The sequence below is a fragment of the Ovis aries genome, chromosome 6, assembly GCF_016772045.2.
Source record: "Ovis aries strain OAR_USU_Benz2616 breed Rambouillet chromosome 6, ARS-UI_Ramb_v3.0, whole genome shotgun sequence".
Taxonomy (NCBI): Eukaryota; Metazoa; Chordata; class Mammalia; order Artiodactyla; family Bovidae; genus Ovis; species Ovis aries.
Window position 1 is genome coordinate 101,335,787 of NC_056059.1, and position 21,851 is coordinate 101,357,637.

At 38.1% G+C, this 21,851-nt stretch overlaps 1 protein-coding gene across 6 annotated transcripts in view; it reads left to right on the forward strand.

The window, feature by feature from the left end:
• ARHGAP24 (Rho GTPase activating protein 24) overlaps positions 1-21,851 on the forward strand; it is an 887,096-nt gene that overhangs the window by 681,523 nt on the left and 183,722 nt on the right. For 2 of the 6 annotated variants that reach the window (XM_012180294.5, XM_004009968.6), the window contains exon 1: positions 1-21,851. This exon is cut by the window's left edge and continues 17,235 nt beyond it; it is cut by the window's right edge. The exons of the other annotated variants lie outside the window; for them this stretch is intronic. The gene's annotated coding sequence lies outside the window, so the exon portion shown is untranslated. 6 annotated transcript variants of the gene reach the window in all.

Below are 21,851 nucleotides of genomic sequence, written 5' to 3' on the forward strand. Positions count from 1 at the left end.
AGCTGAATGTCAAAGAACTAAAAATAATAGTAAAAATTTGTGTTCATTTATATATACATTAATGGGAAGTAATGTACAATAAAACTCTTAACAGTGATAACATTTGAAAATTAAAAACCAAAGTGAATGCGATAAAGATACTATTTTTCGTTCAACAATTTAAATTTTTATTTGAGCTTGAAACAAATTTATATTTAAAAATACAAATATGGAAAAATTTGCTGTCATTCCCCATTAAAAATCTAAAGTTTTAGCAATTTTTAAAACTGTATTTTATTTATTTTTTTTATTATTATTATTTTTAACTTTACAATATCGTATTGGTTTTGCCATACATCAACATGAATCTGCCACGGTTGTACATATGTTCCCAGTCCTGACCCCCCCCCCCATACCATCCCTCTGGGTCATCCCAGTGTACCAGCCCCAAGCATCCTGTATCCTGCAGATAAAATATGGTGATCAGCATTAAGAGAATTAAGAATATGTTGATGCTGAAAAAGAACCCAAAATCAAGGATTTGGAAGGAAATGGAGTATTATATTTTACCTATATAAAAGCCAAAGTGCACATGGTCTACTCAATAGCATAGATTGCTTTGAAGAAACTTGCCCATTAATTTTTAATTCCAGTAAACTTTAAGTATGTTAGAGTATGTTCTACTTGTTGACTCATTGCATTATCTCTTAAAAATTTTCTGATTTTTTGCAGTTGTCCCCAAAGTTAATCTGAACACTCACAATTTTTTTTAACCCTGAAACTAGTCTGTGCCCCCTCATATTTTTTTTTAATCTTTTTAAAATCCCCTCTTCCTGCTTCAGACTTCCCTGGTAGTTCAGTCAGTAAAGAATCCACATGCAATGCGGGAGACCTGGGTTTGATCCCTGAGCTGGGAGGATCCCCTGGAGAAGGATATGGCAATCCACTGCCGTATTCTTGCCTGGAAAATCCCATGGACAGAGGAGCCGGTGAGCTACTGTCTGTGGGGGTCACAATCAGCTTGACACACAACTGAGCAACTCAGCACACACAGCACAGTGTAACAATTTATGGATAATGTTCCAAAATGCTAATCGCTCAAAAAACATTTCCAGTATGTCTTTCTTCCCAACAGTATCCCTGTTTGACTTTATTTTCTTAGGAAATATCTGATCTCAAAGAGCTCCTATGTTTCCTGTTTCAGAAATGCAGAATCATCAAGTTGATTTATGATAGTACAGTTTAAAGCTCTGTCAGACTTCATTGTCATGCACCATTGAAGTACATGAACAAATTGCTCCCATCAACTAATATTTGGATTTAACTCACTGTCATTGTTTAATTAGGCTCAAAACTGTCACTGTAGGCAGAGAACTCACTGTTTTTCTGTACTTAGGAAATTCTAGTTGAAATGGAAGAATATTTTTCCTGGCCCCATAAATTAGAGACAGTAAGATAAATAGAGAGTTGACAGATATAAAAGAAGCAAAGTTAGCTCCCAGTTATATAACACTAATAAATTTTTAAAGAATGAAATTTTGTCCTAGCTGGAGGTCATTAAGTGTTGCGGCATACAACCGCACTAGCCCCTACGTCTGTGGACATTATGTAGTACAGAATACGTGAGCTTTAACTTTGTCTAGATAATAAGTTTGATGAACTTTGTTGAGTATGAAATATCTCTAAAATGTATACTTCAAGAAACTGCCAGCAATAACTCTTTTTTTTTTTTTTTACTTTATTTTACTTTACAATACTATATAGGTTTTGCCATACATTGACATGAATCCAGCATGGGTGTATATGCGTTCCCAAACATGAACCCCCCTCCCACCTCCCTCCCCATAACATCTCTCTGGGCCATCACCATGCAGCAATAACTCTTAAGTTCTCATTTACAATAAATTTCTGTGGTGAGGAGTCCTTAAAAACACAAAGTTAAGCAAGTTATATGTCTCCTTAAGTGGGTGAATACTTAGAGATATCTGCTTTGATTTGGGGACATGATTTTTTAAAAATACAGGAACTGGGTGGATACATAGCTTGCCAGGATAGCCCAGATAAATGAAAATGAGGTGAGTAGAAATTTTAAACCTATTTCCCACAGAATAATCCAAAGATAGGCTAGTCCTTCGTCTTTTAGTTCTGTTTATGGTACCTGGTAAACTTTTCCATCACATTCTGTTTTTAAACAAGTCTTCAAAGCTTTAAATTTATGACCCTCAGTTTGTATATACTCTTTTTTTAAATCTTAGATAAAATATGTGATGGAATGAGATTAAGCTATTTCCTGTCACAGTAAAGTAGAGTGCTCTTGTGTATTCTTCGAAAAGAAGAGATTAATAGTCCCTAAGAAAATCCTTTTCACTATTAATCCACTGTCCACAGCACAGTAGGTGTTGCCCAACACACACACACACACACACACACACACACATACACACACACACACACACAAGCAGTATCTTTTTTTTTTTTTTTCAAATTTATGACTCATTTTCAGCATGTATCCTACAAGAAAAAGAATAGCAAAGTGATGGGGGTATAAATAAGATTTTTGAAGGAAATTTACTGAGGTTTCACTTGAGAAGAAAATGTTTTGATTTATTTAGCATTATGAGGTAATGATTAGGAAGAGTTAGTGTATAACTCTTGTCACTTTCTTTAGGAAACTATATTCCTCATGTTGAGGGGGAAAGGCATGTTTAATAGTTTAAGGAGACAATCTAAATGAATATCATAGAGAGGGGATTAAGTCATACATTCTTGAATTTTGAGGAAAAATACACTTTTACCTTTAGTTTTAATGGAATGTCAGTTTTCTATGACCATTTCTGTGGCTTTTAGGTCATTTGAGTCTACTGAAGTGTGAGACTTTCATAATGCAATTTACATCTGTCAAGAGGGTATCTAAATTCTATTGACATAATGAAGTGGCAGAGTGAAAAAGAGATACCATATGCCGCTGAAGATTATTCGGCAGATGTTTTCGGTGCCCTTTTTGTAACATTAGTTATGAAGTCAGTGGGATAGTTAATAAAATACAAGCGGAGAAAAAATAATACCTAAATATTATCATAGTATATGATGCTTTTAAAATATGCTATCTTCAAAGTATTATTGCATATTCTTTTACTTAAACATTATCTTGAGCATCTCAGAAAATTTCAATTATGTGATCTTTCAGATGAGTAATACTGAGCCTGTAATGACGTTCGCCCCTCTGTTTCATCTCACCAGTGGCTTCATCTGATGTGTTCTGCAACTGATAAAAATCTACCCTCATGCACCTACTGGGTTTTTCTCCTCAAAGGACAGCCTGAGAGGTATTAGGAATGAAAGGGAGAAACATTACTTAATTAGCTCAAGGGCATTTTCATGAGTAGTTGTCAACATCCAGGGTCAAGGAAGCTCTATCAAGTATAGAGAAAATGTCACCTCTCACTATCATATTTCCCTCATTACACATTACACTTTTTCACATTTTAATATTTTGAAATTGGCATGTGTCTGAGAATTGACATATACTTTGATATAGAAATTCACACAAAGTACACACAAAGGAGTCAACCTTACCCAGATGTTTAAAAATATATATATATGGTAATAACCTAATGATTTGTCCTTCCTCATTCTCTGTCTCGGCTCTATTTTCTGTTCTCTTCCTCTTTCTCCCACTGAAAGGCAATATGGTTTATTAGAGAGACCATGGGCTGTGGATTCCAACAAATTAGGGTTTGAACTAGAGTCTGCTAGAGTGGACTATTTTAGCTTTCAGTTTTTTTTTTTTTCTCCACAGAATAATGATGCCATTTGCACAAGACTATTGTGAAGTCTAATGAAACAGCTCATGTAAAGTTTATAGTAAAAAAAAAAAATGTGTGTGTAGTAAATAATAATTGGGTCCCTCTTCCCGTGTTTGGGGTGCCCACTAGGGCACCTTTGGAACTCCTTGTTTTATTTTCCCACCTTCCCTCATATAACCCTCATTTTGTTATTGTTAGAGTATGTGGGCTTCAAAGGAAAAACAGACAGGACACTAACAGAAACAAAAAGATTATTCTTCTGTGTATAGTGCTATGAGGCCAAGTTAATATATTCTCAACTCAATGAAAAAGAAAACGACTTCAAATTCGTTTGTTTCTAAGTAATAAAAGCCAAGTTTTAGTATCCAGAACTTCACTTTAAATATCAATTTAGCCTTTTCTTGAAAACATCAAAAGGAATTTGTAAGCTAAGAATGCATGACTTCTTTCTGAATATCTATACAATTTCAAACATATTAATGTTAGAACTCAATCAGGCCACTTGTTAAAAATACCACATTAGTCAAGAAAATATCAAATCTGTGTAATATTTCAACCCCTGCTGCTGCTGCTGCTAAGTCACTTCAGTTGTGTCCGACTCTGTGCGACCCCATAGATGGCAGCCTGCCAGGCTCCCCCGTCCCTGGGATTCTCCAGGCAAGAACACTGGAGTGGGTTGCCATTTCCTTCTCCAATGCATGAAAGTGAAAAGTGAAAGTGAAGTCATTCAGTCGTTTCCGACTCTGTGCAAACCCATGGACTTCGGCCTACCAGGCTCCTCCATCCATGGGATTTCCCAGGCAAGAGTACTGGAGTGGGATGCCATTGCCTTACCCTACCCTAAACTCTAGTGACAAGACCTCTAATCCAAATAATTTAGAATCTCTTGGACCTTTATACAGCTTTGAAAGAGATGATAGGCTGAGAAAGGGTAGTTAAGTGTCATTAACTCTTGGTCATATAAGGGTCTTTATCTCATTTAAAGCAATTAAAGGAACACAGTTTGGGCTGAGACCCTTAAAATCTGGCAACCCCTCCTTCCCACATATTATTGACAGTAGACACTGGAAGCTTGTTAACCAAAGTTTGACATTGTACTTGTTTGTGTTTTAGTCAATTTTTCTTTAAGTTTTGAAATATTTTTTGATCTGACTCTAGTGGCAGATCCTATCTAGAATATTTCTGTTTGTCATATCTTAGTTCATTGGAAATTTGTAGATAGGCAACAATCATTAAATATTCTTATCCAAATCATTACAGCATTTCCTACTTTTTGGCAGTCAGAATCTGAAACAGGCTATTTATTTGTGTGCTATTTTCTTACTCAGAAAGTATCGTTTAAGATCCATCCAGGTTTTGTTATTTTAGCATTCACTGTAATTTGACTACACAGTTTAAATCTATTCCAAAAAAGAAGAGATGTTTTCAATGAATGAGGTATGGTGGAAAAAACTTGTGAAGAATCAACTTCTGTATACACATAAAATAATTTAAAAGCACAAAACTAAAAGTAAAAATAATTTATAATATTTCTTCACTTAAGGACACTCAGCTTACTGTATCTATCTCACTCAGTTTTCATTCAGATGAACACATGTTCATCTTGGATGGTTGTTGGACGTGCATAAGTGCATTAACTACTTAATGTTTACTTAGTTACATTAATTCACCACCAGAGAGTGTTCAGTGTCAATTTCTTGAGAAATGGTTTCCCTTTTGCATGCAACAAGGCATATAACATAAATCTGATCCCTTCTACTAATGTCTAGAATCAAAGATGTGAAGTTTACTCATAAGTTTAAAAAAAAAAATTAAAGCATATTCCAAAGTATCACTATAATACCATTCCTGTGTAGATTAGAAGTTTTCTAGAATTGGAATCTGTGTTAATTAAGTCTGACTATTCTTGTCTGCTTTTTAAAAAATATGTGTATGGAACTTTCTAAGACCATTTTCTCTGTAGTATTCTTTTTATTAATTTTATGGACCTTATTTGTATTAGCACTTTTCCAGTTTCAGTTGTAACTACAGCCAACATCCACAAAAAATGGAATTTATTAGATCACAAAATTGAGAAATCCAAGGGTAGCTCAGCCTTCAGGCATGGTATATCCATTTGGATCCAATCAGGAAAGAGAAACCACATAGTAATTTGAACAGGGGAAGTTTAGTATAAAGAATTATTAACTGTAATAGAGGATTAGTGTATAAGTAATTGGCTAGTACATGGAAGAGGGCATGGCAACTCACTCCAGTATTCTTGCCTGGAGAACCCCCATGGACAGAGGAGCCTGGCGGGTTACAGCCCATAGCGTTCCAAAGAGTCGGACATGACTGAAGTGCCTTAGCACGCACAGACATAGGAAGTAGGAGAATGGCTAGAGAGGTTGCTCAGCCATGTCCAACTGTAGCCTACCAGGCTCCTCCATCCATGGAATTTTCCAGGCAAGAGTACTGGAGTGGGTTGCCATTTCCTGCTCCAGGAAGATCTTCCCAACCCAGGGACTGAACCCAGGTCTCCTGCTTTGCAGGCAGATGCTTTACCATCTGAGCCACCAGGGAAGCCTTCTTTTCTATAGTTTTTTTGTTTTTTGTTTTTTTCCTATTTTGTCATATGTCGGCAACCTCTTTACATCTAGAAAAATGGCTAATGATAAGTAAAATAATTCCAAAGGATATACATATTTCAGATATAAAGAGCAGCCATGACTCCTAGAGGTGTGATTGATTGCCCAATGAAATTCCCACCCCTCCCACCCTTCTGAAATCCAGAAACCTTTGGACAGGGTACGACCTTAGCTCACTAAATGGCCAAGTATCACTGTGGTACGGCACTGGCAGAACTTTCTCAAAGTCTTTCCTTTGGAACATGGCTGAAATGTGCTGTCCAGGGTGTCAGAAAACTCACAGAGAGTTGTCTCACTGGAGATGCTCGTGACCAAAGGGCCTGAGGAGGTGTGGGGGAAACTGCTGGCCACTGACTATTAGGGCCAGGATGCACTGCAGATGCTTGATGCCAAAGAAGCTGCCAGAGCTGCCGTTGCTGGGCACTGAGAGGGCCTCTGCACACTGGAAGGGCTGGAAGCTGGAGAACCTGTAGAGCCGCCAGACAGGAACCAGGAAGCAACGCCTACTTTCTTCTGCAGTGTCTCTCATACGCTCTCTACTGGCCCAGTTTTAACACGGTGCCAACTGGCAAAGGAAGCATTTTTAGATAGAACCTAACAACCTTCACAGGGCTTCCCAGGAGACACAAGCGGTAAAGCATCTACCTGACAATTCAGGAGCCGCAGGAGATGCCAGTTTGATCCCTGGGGTCGGGAAGGGTCCAGGTTTGATCCTTGAGTTGGGAAGATCCCCTGGAGGAGGAAATGACAACCCACTCCAGTATCCTTGCCTGGGCTCACACAAAGTTGAACTGAGCACATATGCGCGTACCATTTTCACAGAGCAGGGGAGAAGGATGGATTCAGAGTAAATGTAGTGAGATTGCAAATGAAATCTCAAATGATGTCAACATCTCAAAAATGTTGCTTATTTTCTGATTCTCTGTATTTCTTTCCTTTGGGTGGCTTCTTCCTAGGCTGACTGCATCCATATTGTGGCAGGATGAATTCAAGAACTTAGCAGTCAAAAAGCTTTTCTGCTCGGCAGTTGTAATAAAACTCCTGTTATGGAGTACTGGCGTACTGTTAATTCAGATTTGTCTGACTTTCAGCTCAGTTCAGTTCAGTCACTCAGTCGTCTCTGAGTCTTCGCGACCCCATGAATCGCAGCACACCAGGCCTCTCTGTCCATCACCAAATCCCAGAGTTCACTCAGACTCACGTCCATCAAGTCAGTGATGCCATCCAGCCATCTCATCCTCTGTCGTCCCCTTCTCCTCCTGCCCCCAATCCCTCTCAACATCAGAGTCTTTTCCAATGAGTCAACTCTTTACATGAGGTGGCCAAAGTACTGGAGTTTCAGCTTTAGCATCATTCCTTCCAAAGAAATCCCAGGGCTGATCTCCTTCAGAATGGACTGGTTGGATCTCCTTGCAGTCCAAGGGACTCTCAAGAGTCTTCTCCAACACCACAGTTCAAAAGCATCAACTCTTCGGCACTCAGCTTTCTTCACAGTCCAACTCTCACATCCACACATGACCACAGGAAAAACCATAGCCTTGACTAGACGGACCTTTGTTGGCAAAATAATGTCTCTGCTTTTGAATATGCTATCTAGGTTGGTCATAACTTTTCTTCCAAGGAGTAAGCATCTTTTAATTTCATGGCTGCAGTCACCATCTGCAGTGATCTGTCTGATGTTAGCCATCTTCAAATCAGTGTGGCTGCTGTGTTTGTGTGCGTGTGCGTGTGCGTGTGCATGCATGCATGCATGCATGTGTTCCCTGGCATTATGTTTTTCTTTTCCTTTTTTTGATCGTGTAGATTCCTCATCTCAGTGTGTGAACTGTCTCTAGGTACAGAGCGCAGGCGCTACAGTGAGCGGACTCAGTAGTTGTGACCCATGGTCTTGGTTGCCCCAAGGCATGTGGAATGTTAGTTCCCCAACCAGGAATCAAACCCATGTCCCCCGCATTGAAACATGTATTCTTAACAACTGGACCACCAGGGAATTCCCATGGCATTATGTTTCTGCTTCCTTACCCTTACCTTCATTGGATTGACATCACCAGACTATGAGGAGGGTTGCACTGGATAGGCCAAAACACTTTTGGATGAATAGGAGCACGGGCTAAGCAGTGAAACTTCAGAATTTCTTTAATACCTTAAAGATATTCCTTATGCCCCTTTGAGCTTATTCACTGTCTTACATAATTTTTTTTACAAGATTTTAGATCTTGAATACAATTTAGACCATCTAGCTTAATCAAATCCATTGAGTTTATACTAAAAGGAAAAACTACAAAGGAAAAATGCTAGTGTCTGAATTAAGTTTTGAACTTGGGATTTTTGTTAAAACAGAATGAAATAAATGTACAAAATATAACTTGTTTTCAAAGATAAGAGGATGGATATACTTATCAAAACATTTTTTTCCACAATAGCAGTATATATGCAACATCTAATATAATTCAGCAAAAGGGGAAACAAACTATTACTATAAACAAAAATTTGGGTGGATTTTAAAGGCATTGTGCTGGAAAAAAAAAAAAACAAACCATATCTCAAAAGACTGCCTACAGTGTGATTCAATTTTCTAAGTCATTCTTGAAATGTATTACAAAATTGTATTGATGGAGAACTAAGCTGCGATTGCGGGAGTTGAAGTTTGGGAGGCTGTGACTTTAAAAGTGTACCATGAGAGTTTCTTTAGGGTGATGAGACAGCGCTGCATCCCGATTAGAACTAACTATGCTATGGGCTTCCTTGATGGCTCATGGTAAAGAAGCCACCTTGCCAATACAGGAGATGCAGGAGACTTGAGTTCGATCCTTGGATCAGGAAGATCCCCTGGAGAAGGAAATGGCAGCTTACTCCAGTATTCTTGCCTGGAGAATCCCATGGACAGAGGAGTCTGGTGGGCTACAGTCCATGAGGTCACAGAGTTGGACATGACTGAGTGCCTAAAGGTCAACAAACTATACTATAATCCCCAACCCCCATTGAATGCATGTAAAAGTTAGCAAAGCACCAATAAGATATGCTTTTTTATTAATGGTATTGTACAAATGTTACTTTTCTGGTTTTGATCACAATTCTATGATTTTCAAATATGTTTATCTTTAGAGGAATCGGGGTAGAGGGTACATAGGAAATCTGTGTGATTTTTTTTTTTGGCAACTTTGTATACAAGAGTAAAATTATTTAAAATTATGATTTAAAGTAATATTGGCAGTAAAGTGAGGCTGGATTTCTGATAATGAACCAGGGAATCAAAAATCAGTTCCCTTTCAATTTTTGATTTCTTCACGGTAAGCAAAATTAAGTATTAATATACATTAAGTATATCTATCCTGTTGGGATATATATAAGAAATAAAAAGGAAATAGGTACTCATGCTATTTATTCCCAAAATCAGATATTTTAATAATATCAGGGGAAAATGCAACAAAAACGATATCAAAACATATAAATGAGGAAAAAGAGAAGTTAGAATGAACCCTAAGTACTAGATCAGGATTGTGCTAGTGACTGATGGCTGAGTTCCTACCAGCTCTTGGCTCTTGTAGGAGCATAGATTTGCTCAGATTGAGCCAAGCAGAAGATGGATCCCAGGCTGAAGTAGGCTCCAAATGTTAAAATAAAAACATCCCAAACCACTGTAGTACAAAGGTAGGAATCAGAAGAAGGAGAGGGAAAAAGAGGAGGAGAAAGAGGAAGAGGAGAAAAAAAAAACTATATATATATATATATATATATATATATATATATATATATATATATATAAATGCCCAAGCATAAGCTGTTCTTGCTTTTAGAATTAGCTATTGGAATATAAATTTCATTTATTTTATGAAGCAATATCAAAAGGCTGGAACTTTTTGACGCAGAGCAACTGAACCAGGCTATATGGAAAAAGTGCTCATAATCTTATAGTCTTCTTATTTTCCTTCAATGTTAGAAATCAGGAAGAATTTTAAAGGTTGCCTTATATTATGCAAGAAAACTAGAGCACAGGTAGATTATAACCTAGATATTCACAAGGGGAATATATCCAGTTGACTTAATATTTCCAGTTAAAATTTTTCAGTAAGAGAAAAAGGCAATTCACATTAAGAAATTATTTAAACACAGTATCTTTTTTTCTCTTTTTTTTTTTAACACAGTATCTTTTTTTCTTTATTAAATTTATAAACAACCCATAACTTCTGAAGGACATACAGCTTTAAGATGAATACAGTGAAAGATAGATGATGTAGGGATGGTTGTGTCTCAGTCATTCACGGTGAGTCATTTTCAACTATGTGCATTTTTATAGGTTTCCACGTTTTTCTTTCTGTTTTGTTCTTCAAGGACAGCAATTTTAAAATGCATACAAGTAACAATTAGTTGGGTGATAAATTTCTAAACTTGTATTTTACTGTTTCCTCATATATTCCTACTATAATGACTTCCTGATTAGTGAGAGTCTGTGCCCAGGAAATAGTTTTATTTTGGTCGTTTATATTTTGAGTTTGGTCTACTTTTACTTTAAGTAAAAAGTCTGGGAAAAGTTACCAAGTCTAGCTTTAATTAACTAAACATTATATTAAATTTTCTATGTAGTTAATTTTAAAATATGACTTCTCTCTCTCGTGAAAGATGAGTTTTTATGCTATAGGAATTTTGTTTCCAGGTAAAAATTGAAATATATTTACAGTTTCTTCCTTCATATGAAGCATATGAAATGATGGTATCTCGTGATATATTCTAAATGAAATAGGAGTAACCAGAGTATCTTTGGGACTGTTATATTTCCCTATACTGTATAAATCCTTTGAATATTGTTGAAGTGTTCCCTGCGGAATAAACCTTGTGCTTGCATAGGCAGAAACTAGAAATGAGCCAGCTATCTCAAGGAGACATTCCTTACCATAGCAATACATTAGTCAGATTCTGTGAGCTCATTATTAGTGTATTCTTGTATCATAGATTATTGACATTATCCAAGCTCAAGAGAATGATAGAGAAGACCAGAACCCCAGCCCCGATTTTACTTGAGCTGGATTCCTCTCATCAGTAAAATCATTGTCTATGCTCCATGCAGTTAAGATATATAGGAAGTCTAGATGACAATGAAAGGTGAGCCTGGAATCTGAAGAATGGACATTCTTTTTTTTTTTTTTTTTTTTTGTGTGTGTGTGTGTGTTAATTTTAATGATAAAAGGGCACAGGAGTAAAAACCTGATATTTCACTTATATTGCATAACAAGCTAACCAAACTGGACATGGAGGATAAATTATAAAACAAATCATTTTACTTATTATTTCTATGACTTTTCTTTCAATTAGACTTCTGTCTTTTCAAATAGGACTGAGGTATAGTACACTGGCAAAAATAAAAAGAAGCAAACAAGAGTAGTGCCAAAGTAACAGATACCCAAAACCAAATGCCTTGTCAGAAACGTCATATAGTAACCATTTATCAGATTAGAGCAGCAGGAGAAAGTTACTTTTAAATCATAATCATTTTAGTGGTATTTGTCAACCTCACCATGGTACTTTGCAACATCATTCTTCATTTATAAAGTAGTAAAATTCATGTCAGAAAGGAAGGGGGGAATGGAGGAAGTCAGTTAGTTCATTCCAATAAATTACCTCTCCAGTTCTTATAAACATGCCCATCAGCACAAAATTGAGAAATAATACCTAAGACTAGAAGAGACTTGGTTTAAGTTATGAAGCAAAATAAAGTGAAAAATACAGAAAAGTAGAACCAATGGGGTTGAAAAGGCCCCTCACTGAAAATCTGTATTAAAAAAAATAAAATTAATAAAAATAAAAATAGAAACAAAACTCTACTATGGACATTCTATGTAACAAGTCTAATAATCAGACTGAGCCATTCACAATAGGGATAAACTTGGTGGTAGATTGAAATAACTGAAATCCATTAACTAGGACCCTTTTGTAGACAATGTTTGGATGAGAACTGATAGTATTAGCTTCATGTCTTCCAAGGATTTCCACCAGTAGTTATACATACCTAAACAAATAACTTAACTTCTCAGGACCTCCTAATACTTTTTCTTAAAGGTTGTTGTAAAGACCAGTTAAGATAACATTTATATGTATTGAATGTTTTTGTTTAGTTGCTGATTTGTGCCCAACTCTTTTGTGATCCCATGGACTGCAGCCAGCCAGGCTTCTCTGTCCATGGGATTTCCCAGGCAAGGATACTGGAGTGGGTTACCATCTCCTTCTCCAGGAGATCTTCTGACCCAGGGATTGAACCTGAGTCTCCTGCATTGGTAGGTGGATTCTTTACTACTGAACCACCAGGGAAGCCTATGTTTTGAAAGAGGAGAGTTAAAAAGTTGGCTTAAAGCTCAACATTCAGAAAATGAAGATCATGGCATCTGGTCCTATCACTTCATGGCAAATAGATGGGGAAACAGTGGAAACAGCGTCAGCCTTTATTTTGGGGGGCTCCAAAATCACTGCAGATGGTGACTGCAGCCATGAAATTAAAAGACGCTTACTCTTGGGAAAGAAAGTTATAACCAACCTAGATAGCATATTCAAAAGCAGAGACATTACTTTGCTGACTAAGGTCCATCTAGTCAAGGCTATGGTTTTTCCAGTAGTCATGTATGGATGTGAGAGTTGGACTATGAAGAAAGCAGAGCACTGAAGAATTGATGCTTTTGAACTGTGGTGTTGGAGAAGGCTCTTGAGAGTCCCGTGGACTGTAAGGAGATCCAACCAGTCCATCCTGAAGGAGATCAGTCCTGGGTGTTCATTGGAAGGAATGATGCTAAAGCTGAAACTCCAGTACTTTGGCTACCTCATGCGAAGAGTTGACTCATTGGAAAAGACTCTGATGCTGGGAGGGATTGAGGGCAGGAGAAGAAGGGGATGACAGAGGATGAGATGGCTGGATGGCATCACCGACACAGTGGACATGGGTTTGGGCGGATTCCGGGAGTTAGTGATGGACAGGGAAACCTGGCATGCTGCAATTCATGGGGTCGCAAAGAGTCGGACATGACTGAGTGACTGAACTGAACTGAACTGAAAGATTTTCAAATAAGATAATTTCCTCTTAGTCCACTCCCTATATGTTTTAAAGCTAGAAAGAGTTTTGAGCTAAGGAATGGCTTTTCGTATGCTCAACTCCAAGCAATAGGAAACTTAAAAGAGTTCAGCTTAAGACTTGAATGTGGAAATGTCCAGAGAAATAGTCAAACATTATGATTATTGACTTGTCAATGGTAAATAAAGAATAATAATACTTAATTTTAAATAGAAAAAAATCAAGACAATTAGATTTAAAGTAGTTAATGTTCAGTTTGAAAAATATTTTTTTTTAATGGAAAGTCAAGATAGTTTTAATAGGAAACACATTGAAATGAAAAGGGCAGGGGTCTGAATTGGATTAACTTGCTTTGGAGTTCCCAGATCTTTAGCAAAGTTCGTGGAAGTTATTTTAGCACTTATGCATTTCTGCTTCTGCATTTGCAAAACAATAATTAGGAAAAATACTGGGTTAAGATAAAAACAAGTTATATGTTAAGATGAATAAATTGTCTGATGCACAGTGCGAACATGCAGTTCTTAGCCCTATACTTTGTAAACTCAGAATACTAAGATGAAACATCTAGGTCTGGCTCTGTGCTTGAGTGAAGCTTACATGGGAGTCCATGGTTGCCAATGGTCACCTTCTCTACTGGCCGAGCTTTCCATGAGCAGAGTTTTCTAAATACTAGACAATGCTAGAACTGTGGGAAAGTGTGCTTAATGGCTAATAACATTTTCCTAACTAAAATAGAGCTTATCTATTGTCTATGACAGATGGATGATGGATCTCCTCCCCATTGTTGGGGTAAAAGGGAGGAAAGGTAGGAAATCTTCACTAGATCAGAGAACTAGGCTAATACTTTCAGACCTGCACTTTGGAACAATTTGTGTACCTTTTTTATGATGCTCATTTTGCCTTTTTCCTTTTACATTTTTAATCTTTGTGTTTGCATATATTTCCTTTTGTTTCATGGACTTGAAGTTTAATTTGCCCCCAAAACTTTTTAAAAGTTGAGATTTTTCTGTTTCTCAAATGTATAGCCACAATATCCCTCTGCCATTTGCTCAGGCTGGTTATTTGAAAGGCAGTTCTTGCCTCTTTTCTGGGAGATTCACTGTGACCTCTACTGTGGGGCCATGTAAAGTAACTTTGAAAACAGTGGGCCATGACTCTTTGCATAATTTTATTGAAGAGGCTCCTACTACTTTCACACATTTTCATTTATAATAAATGTAAATGCTCTATTCCCAATCCCAGGAAGAAATAGCTTACAGAAAACTCAAACAAACTTTTTGGCCAACCCAATATTTTTATTAATAGGTAAATTATTTAAATAGGATGTTATGGAATGGGACTATATGTACTGTTAGAGTTAATGAATTTTTTAAAAGTTTTGTGGAGTTTATTATGATGTGCTATATAATAAAAAAAAAAAGAAAAGCTTGATATGGAAGCCACTTGAGTCCTGGTTTTTGTTCAGCCCCAATAACTTTGACAAATGATTCCATGTTTCTTCAAGGCAGCTCTTTCTCATCTTCACAATAGGTCTTATATAACATCTTTCCTGTACATTCATCAATAATTTTACTAACTATATACTGAAATATGCAAAATTTAGATATAAAATTCTATATAAAGCAAAAATTTAATGAATCACAAAAAAACACATTATAATTTAACATAAAGAAGATAACTTGTTTTTTTCTTTAAAAGAACTAGGTAATACTACCAAACAGTATATAAGTGATTTTGGTTTATTTAAAACACACACACTTACACACACATGCCTGTGCACTTGGATTAGGCAGCTCAGAAATGCAAATCAAATTACTAGGCCAGATAAAGATTTTTTTCATCATTATCTATTACGTCATAAATGATCTCTTTCTGAGAGACCAGAATTAATTAATTTTTTAAAAGATGTGGCATCTTGTACAGGGCTTTATATTTTTTATTTTATTTTCTCTTATTGTAATGACGCTGTGTTTTCTAACCCTTTCTTGTGTTTTCCTATTGAAAGCATTCACTATATTCAGTGCTCTGAAAATCGTCAAAGGACAAACAATATTCCAAACTCCCCTTCTGCAATTTTGAGTTCAAAGAACCATAGAGCTTTAGAGGAGAGACAAGTTACCTGCCGTAGCTTTGGCTGATTTTTGTGTTAATCACTGGCTTCTCCTTATTCCCTTTTCCTTTAATCTCTGGTTATAATAGGCTGCCATTATAGTTGCAGACATAGGCTGACAAAACAAGAACAAAGATAAGAGATAAAAGTTTATTTGAGCTGCAAATTTATAGCAAGTGTGCACGCAAGTTGATTAGGGAGCCTGCAGTGAAACTTGTAGGCAGAGTCTCATAAAAATATATCATCTTGATACTTTTGCATTTGAAACTGTCTGCCGAAATGCCTTCGTTACTGATCATTCCTTGCAAAGTGAATGACTTTGACCAAGGATCTGGCTGTTCTTCCCCTTTCCACCATTACCCCTTGCCCTTGCTCTGTTTTCAAAGCAGTAAAGACAAAGGTGAAATTTGACTCCTGCAAGTCTGGGTGTGGGTGAAGTGGAATGGTCCTTCAGAACAGTCAGGATGATTATCCAGCCACTTTGACAAATTTGCTGACATCTGTTCCAGAGTCATTTTTGCTGCACAAATCTGCCATTAACAAACAGTAAGGACTTTAATTAACTGAGCATACCAAGAAGTGAAGCTCTGATAAAATGACACCATCTGGAATAGAGAGATGTGAAATTCTCTCCTCTGCTGTGTTGATTAGGGATTATATTGAAATTTGTCTTGATCACAGACGATTCCCCTGCTGTGTAGGGTTAATAGTGAAGGCTTTATGATTTGAGATACTTCGCTCAGGTGTGCCACTGCATTAAAATGTAAATTTCCCGAGTTTGAGATTTTTTTCCTTTGGCCTTTTGTTAATGCCCCATTAGTGCTCATTAACTTTGCATGCTCCACGTAGAGTCACATTGATCAGTTTTGAGCTTCAAGAAGAGGTCAGCCACAACGTAGCAGTGTCAAACCCTTGACAGCTGTCCTCAACAAACCTATCTGGAAATTTAGTCAGGATAATCTTCCTAGAAAAATTCACTTGTGCAGATAATCACAGACTTTTGGATCCAATTTCAGGCAAGGCATCATAGACTCTTTGAAGACCACGTGTACTTGCCCAGTCACTTCAGTCGTGTCCGACTCTTTGTGACCCTGTGAACCGTAGCCCACCAGGCTCCTCTGTCCATGGGATTCTCCAGGCAAGAATACTGGAGTGGGTTGCCGTGCCCTCTTCCAGGGGATCTTCTTGATCCAGGAATTGAACCCCTGTCTCCTGAGGGTCCTGCATCACAGGCAGATTCGTTACTCACTGAGCCACCTGGGAAATTCATGCTAAATCCATAAATCCCAGATTAAATATGGGTTCATCAGATACACTGTTACTATCTTTTGTACATGTAGCATTGCCTCTGTTTCATACCAGCAGCCTACCCCATTTAACTGCTTTATTTGACTAGATTTTTAAGAACCTGTTTGACTTGGTTCTTCAGCTTCCCTGGTAGCTCAGTTGGTGAAGAACCTGCCTGCAATGCAGAAAACCCAGGTTTGATCCCTGGGTTGGGAAGACCCCCTGGAAAAGGGAATGGCAACCCACTCCAGTATTCTGGCCTGGAAAATTCCATGCGTAGAGGAGTCTGGCAGGCTACAATTCATGGGATTGCAAAGAGTTGGACATGACTGAGTGATTTAACACACTAACACTTTAACACTTCAGCAAACAGGAACTCTGGATTTAGAAACATAACTTGTTCCAATATGGTTCAGTTTAATGGCTCCCAATTAAGTAAGTTTCCCTACAGACTGGAAAGAGTGATAGATTAAACCAGTTGCACGTTATCCATCTTGGTTACCTCGGATCTAAGGTGAGGAGTCCAGGAGAAGCCTGAAGTGTAGATTCAGAGATAAGGTGCATCTAGGGGACTCTGTCACATTCTTCTTAGCAAGGAAGCAATGCTTTCTGCCAGTAAAGCTAAAGTTCATTGCAGCTTAGAGTGTGTGACAGGGTCCTTATTGAAAACATTTTGCATTCGGCAGTAGTGTTAGAAAATCATGACATGCATAGTCTAAAATTATGCACTCTATTTCTCATTTCTTTCGAGAGAAGGCTTTAGGAAACAATCTAACATGCCTGAGACAGATGACATTATCTATTGTGTAACAGTTGTTCCCTATGGATGTAACTTTTGTTTTTTTCTAGGGGATGGTTTAGGAATTCAAGAGAAGGTTGCTACATAACCCCTTGCTATCTCTTAAGACAGACACAAAAATGGGAATTAAGAAATAGAGATTTTTCACCAGTTCCCTCTTTAAATGATAATTATGTTCATAAATTTACTTTGATAATCTCTCGTTGAGTCTTCATTAGTGGCTCAGGTGGTAAAGAATCTGCCTGCAATGAAGGAGACCCAGGGTCAATCCCTGGGTTGGGAAGATCCCCTGGAGAAGAAGATGACAATTCACTCCAGTATTCTTGCCTGGAGAGTTCTATGCGCAGAGGAGCCTGGCGGCCTATAGTCCATGGAGTAGCAAAGAGTTAGACACAACTGAGTGACTAACACACACACACACACACACACACGCACACACACACACACACACACACACGATCTCTAGTTCTAATTTTCCATTTGTAAAATGGGGATACAATGGAACTCAAAAATTAGATAATTAAGAGAAAGCTCATGACAGTCTCAAAATAGGTAGCTTTTGCTACATATAGCTTTTTGCCAATTCTAATTATCTTTGCATCAATCTGAATAAAGCATTTTTCAGGTGGCAGAGAAAAACATTTGTGATACACTGTTTAACTTGACAGAAGGTCTATATTTGCCTGTTCTAGAAGGCAATGGCACCCCACTCCAGTACTCTTGCCCGGAAAATCCCATTGGCGGAGGAGCCTGGTAGGCTGCAGTCCATGGGGTCACTAGGAGTCAGACATGACTGAGCGACTTCACTTTCACTTTTCACTTTCATGCATTGGAGAAGGAAATGGCAACCCACTCCAGTGTTCTTGCCTGGAGAATCCCAGGGATGGGGAAGCCTGGTGGGCTGCCGTCTATGGGATCGCACAGAGTCGGACACGACTGAAGTGACTTAGCAGAACAGCTATATTTACAGTTTTACCCAAATCAGAGAGGCCTGGTGTCAGAAAGATATTTCCAAGTAATAACCAGTATCTTCAAGCCAGAAAGCCTTTTGTATTTTGTAAGATTGTACAAATATTTGTCACAGTATAATTTTTATCCCACAACTGACTCAGTGCCTAACAGTTCATTGTTTCTCTCATGATCTTAAACTAAACTCTGAAATGATAGTGAAGAAATATAAATTCAACCTTAGCCATTATTTTTCCTCTTCATCTCATCTTTCCCACCTCCAAACAGGGGCTGTGTTAAAATTTCAGAGAAAGGATTTTCAGAAAGCTAACAACTATATCAGGCTGAAATGATCAATGCCCAAGCCACACAATGTCCTGATGATGGATGATTCTGTTGCTTCTGTGCCAAGGTCACTGGTGGCTTTGTCCAACCTTGGAGCCAGAGCTTTGCTAAGTCACCATTCTCCTCTGGTCCGCTTATCTCCATGGGGTATTTCAAACCCCGCTATTCCAATGGCTTTTTCTTACTCTGAGGTCAGCACATGGGTCCCTATCCCTCTAATCTAGGTTGCTTCAGTTGTGTCTGACTCTTTGCAACCCTTTGGACTGTAGCCCACCAGGCTCCTCTGTCCATGGGATTCTCCAGGCAAGAGTACTGGAGTGGGTTGCCGTTTCCTTCTCCAGGGGATCTTCCCGACTCAGGGACTGAACCCATGTCTCTTATATCTCCTTCTTTGACAGGGGGTTTCTTTACCACTACCGCCACCTGGGAAGCCCCTAAGTCCTTCTCTTAATCTCTGTCTCTCTTCACATCACCCCTTCCTTCCCTCCCAACCCCGTCCCAGCACCCCTGGAAGATTTTCAATTTTCCCCTCTGTGGACGTTTATAAACACAATGCTGATCTGTCTTTCTTGGGAGCCGAAGGACTTTTTCCTAACTAATACCTATTTTTATTTAGTTGTTGATAGTTTTATATAGTTGTTTGTTTCTTCTTATAATGAAAGAGACTGGACGTGCCAGCATTTTTGTATTTTTCCTCCAATCCCCAAACTATGCTGTTTATTTCCACGTGATCTTTTTGTAATTTTATTTATTTTCTTTTGGCACCACTGGGTCTTCCTTGCTGCACTGGCTTTTGCCTAGTTGCAGTGAGCGGGGGCTACTCTAGTTGCCCTGCACAGGCTTCTCATTGTGGTGCCTTCTCTTGTTGTGAAGCACAGGCTCTAAGGCACGTGGGCTTTAGTAGTGGTGGTGTGTGGACTCTAGAGCATGGGCTCAAAAGTTGTGGTGTACTGGCTTAGTTGCTCCACAGTGTGTGGGATCATCCCAGACCAGGGCTTGAACTCATGTCTCCTCCATTGACAGGTAGATTCTTTACCACTGAACCACCAGGGAAGCCCCTCAATATGATCTTTCCGGTAAAATTGTGTAGCAGGCATCAATATAAGGCAGAATTCCCACTGTTAGGCCCTAGGGGTGACTGGGTGTTTTTGCACCCTGCCATTCCAAGACTGTATCTAGGCAGGTGATGAGATTCATCCCAGAGTGGTAGTGCTTTTCTCTAGGTCAGCTTCCGTTCAGCTGTTTAAACCCCTCTTCCCCATCAACGTTTTTTGGTTTAATGTAAACCCGTCAGTTACACTTTCTTGTCTCTGATGCTACTTCAGTTGCCTCAGATGAAAGTATTTTGAGTTTTTTTTTTTTTCTTCAGGTAAAAAAGAAGTATGTTATTAGTAGCCAGCTTTCCTTAGCCTTCCCCAGAGAGGGGTGGTCTGAAACTAGATGTCCAGACGTTCGAAGGTATTAACTCCACTCCATCTTCCCTCTGCCTCTGTTCATATTTTATTTTCTGAAAATTATCAGAGAGAAGGAAGCTCAAGAGAAATCCTCTAGAGAACGCGAACTTTTAAGTCTAGAATGAAAGAAAGTTGGCCCTCACAAAGCAGCTCTTCTTAAGTCTTGTTTGAGATTTTTGAATGATACTTTCCATCCCTGTTCTGTCATTCAAATGTCCATATGGTAGTAATCATCTGCATTAATTATGAGAGAAAAAGATCCAAAAGGGAAAACAGTGAGTAAAGTGGAAAAAAAAAAAAAAGGAGAAGTTTTGTATGATGAGGGAAGATAGGTGATTTGGAAGATTAATCTGTGGACATAGAACAAGCTCTTGTTACACATGAAGTAAAGGCTGTGCTTTCCTGGAAGTCATAGAGAAGATCATTGCAGAATCATTCGTACGACGCCTCCCACCTACAGCAAAAGTGAGTATCTTTCATAAGCCTTGGATAGAAAGTCATTACTGATACCTTGTTGAAGTTTTGGGAAATACCAGCCCCAGGGTTAATTGGTTTAGGACAGAAGGGCATTCCATTAATATCTTTACAAGCAAGATAGAAAACAGTTTCTTCAGTCATTACTGTGAACATTTCTTGACATATTTAGCCACCATTGACAACATCATTAATAATTTGGTATATCTCAATTAGGTATTGAAAGGAGTTTTAATGAATAACAACAAGCCAGTCCACATAACCAAACCATCACACACCTCAAGGGTAAATATTGTACAGTCAACAAAACTGATCATTTAAAAGCATTTTATAGGCAACATATTCCAAAATGAGAAGAAACAGCTAAAAGGAGCATTTTATATCTGTTTAATGAACCACTTAAAGATTTATCATTTTTTTAATAAGAGGAATATATTAACAGTTGAGATTTTTTGTTTACTAAAGGATAGATAATAGAAAAAAGTTATGGAAAATGTATTCTTAACTCAAAGATAATGAACAAAAGGCTATATTTTAAAAGAATATTAATGCCCAAAAGACAATTATGAAAGAGATAATTATACAAAATATCATTCTGCAGTGTATGTACAGCAAATAAAAGTACAGAGTGAGGTAATTTTTAAATATTTTTTCATCTCTGTAACCTATCCCCGTACATCGTGTTCAGAGAAAATAAGAGCCAAGGAGTTTTGTTTGCTTGCTCAGATAATAGCTGAAATTGGAGGGAGGTAATTTGACACGATAGAGCCTACACAGGGGACACCTCCTCAGTGTGTGTCATGGAAGAATCGTAGCAGAATGGAGGGAAGTAGCCTTGGGGACAGGCAGTCATGTGGTCAAGTCTTGGCTTTACCCCTTATTTTCTGCTTGTTATTGTTGTTATTCAGTCTCTAAGTCACGTCCCACTCTTTCCGACCCTATGGACTGCAGCATGCTAGGATTCCTTG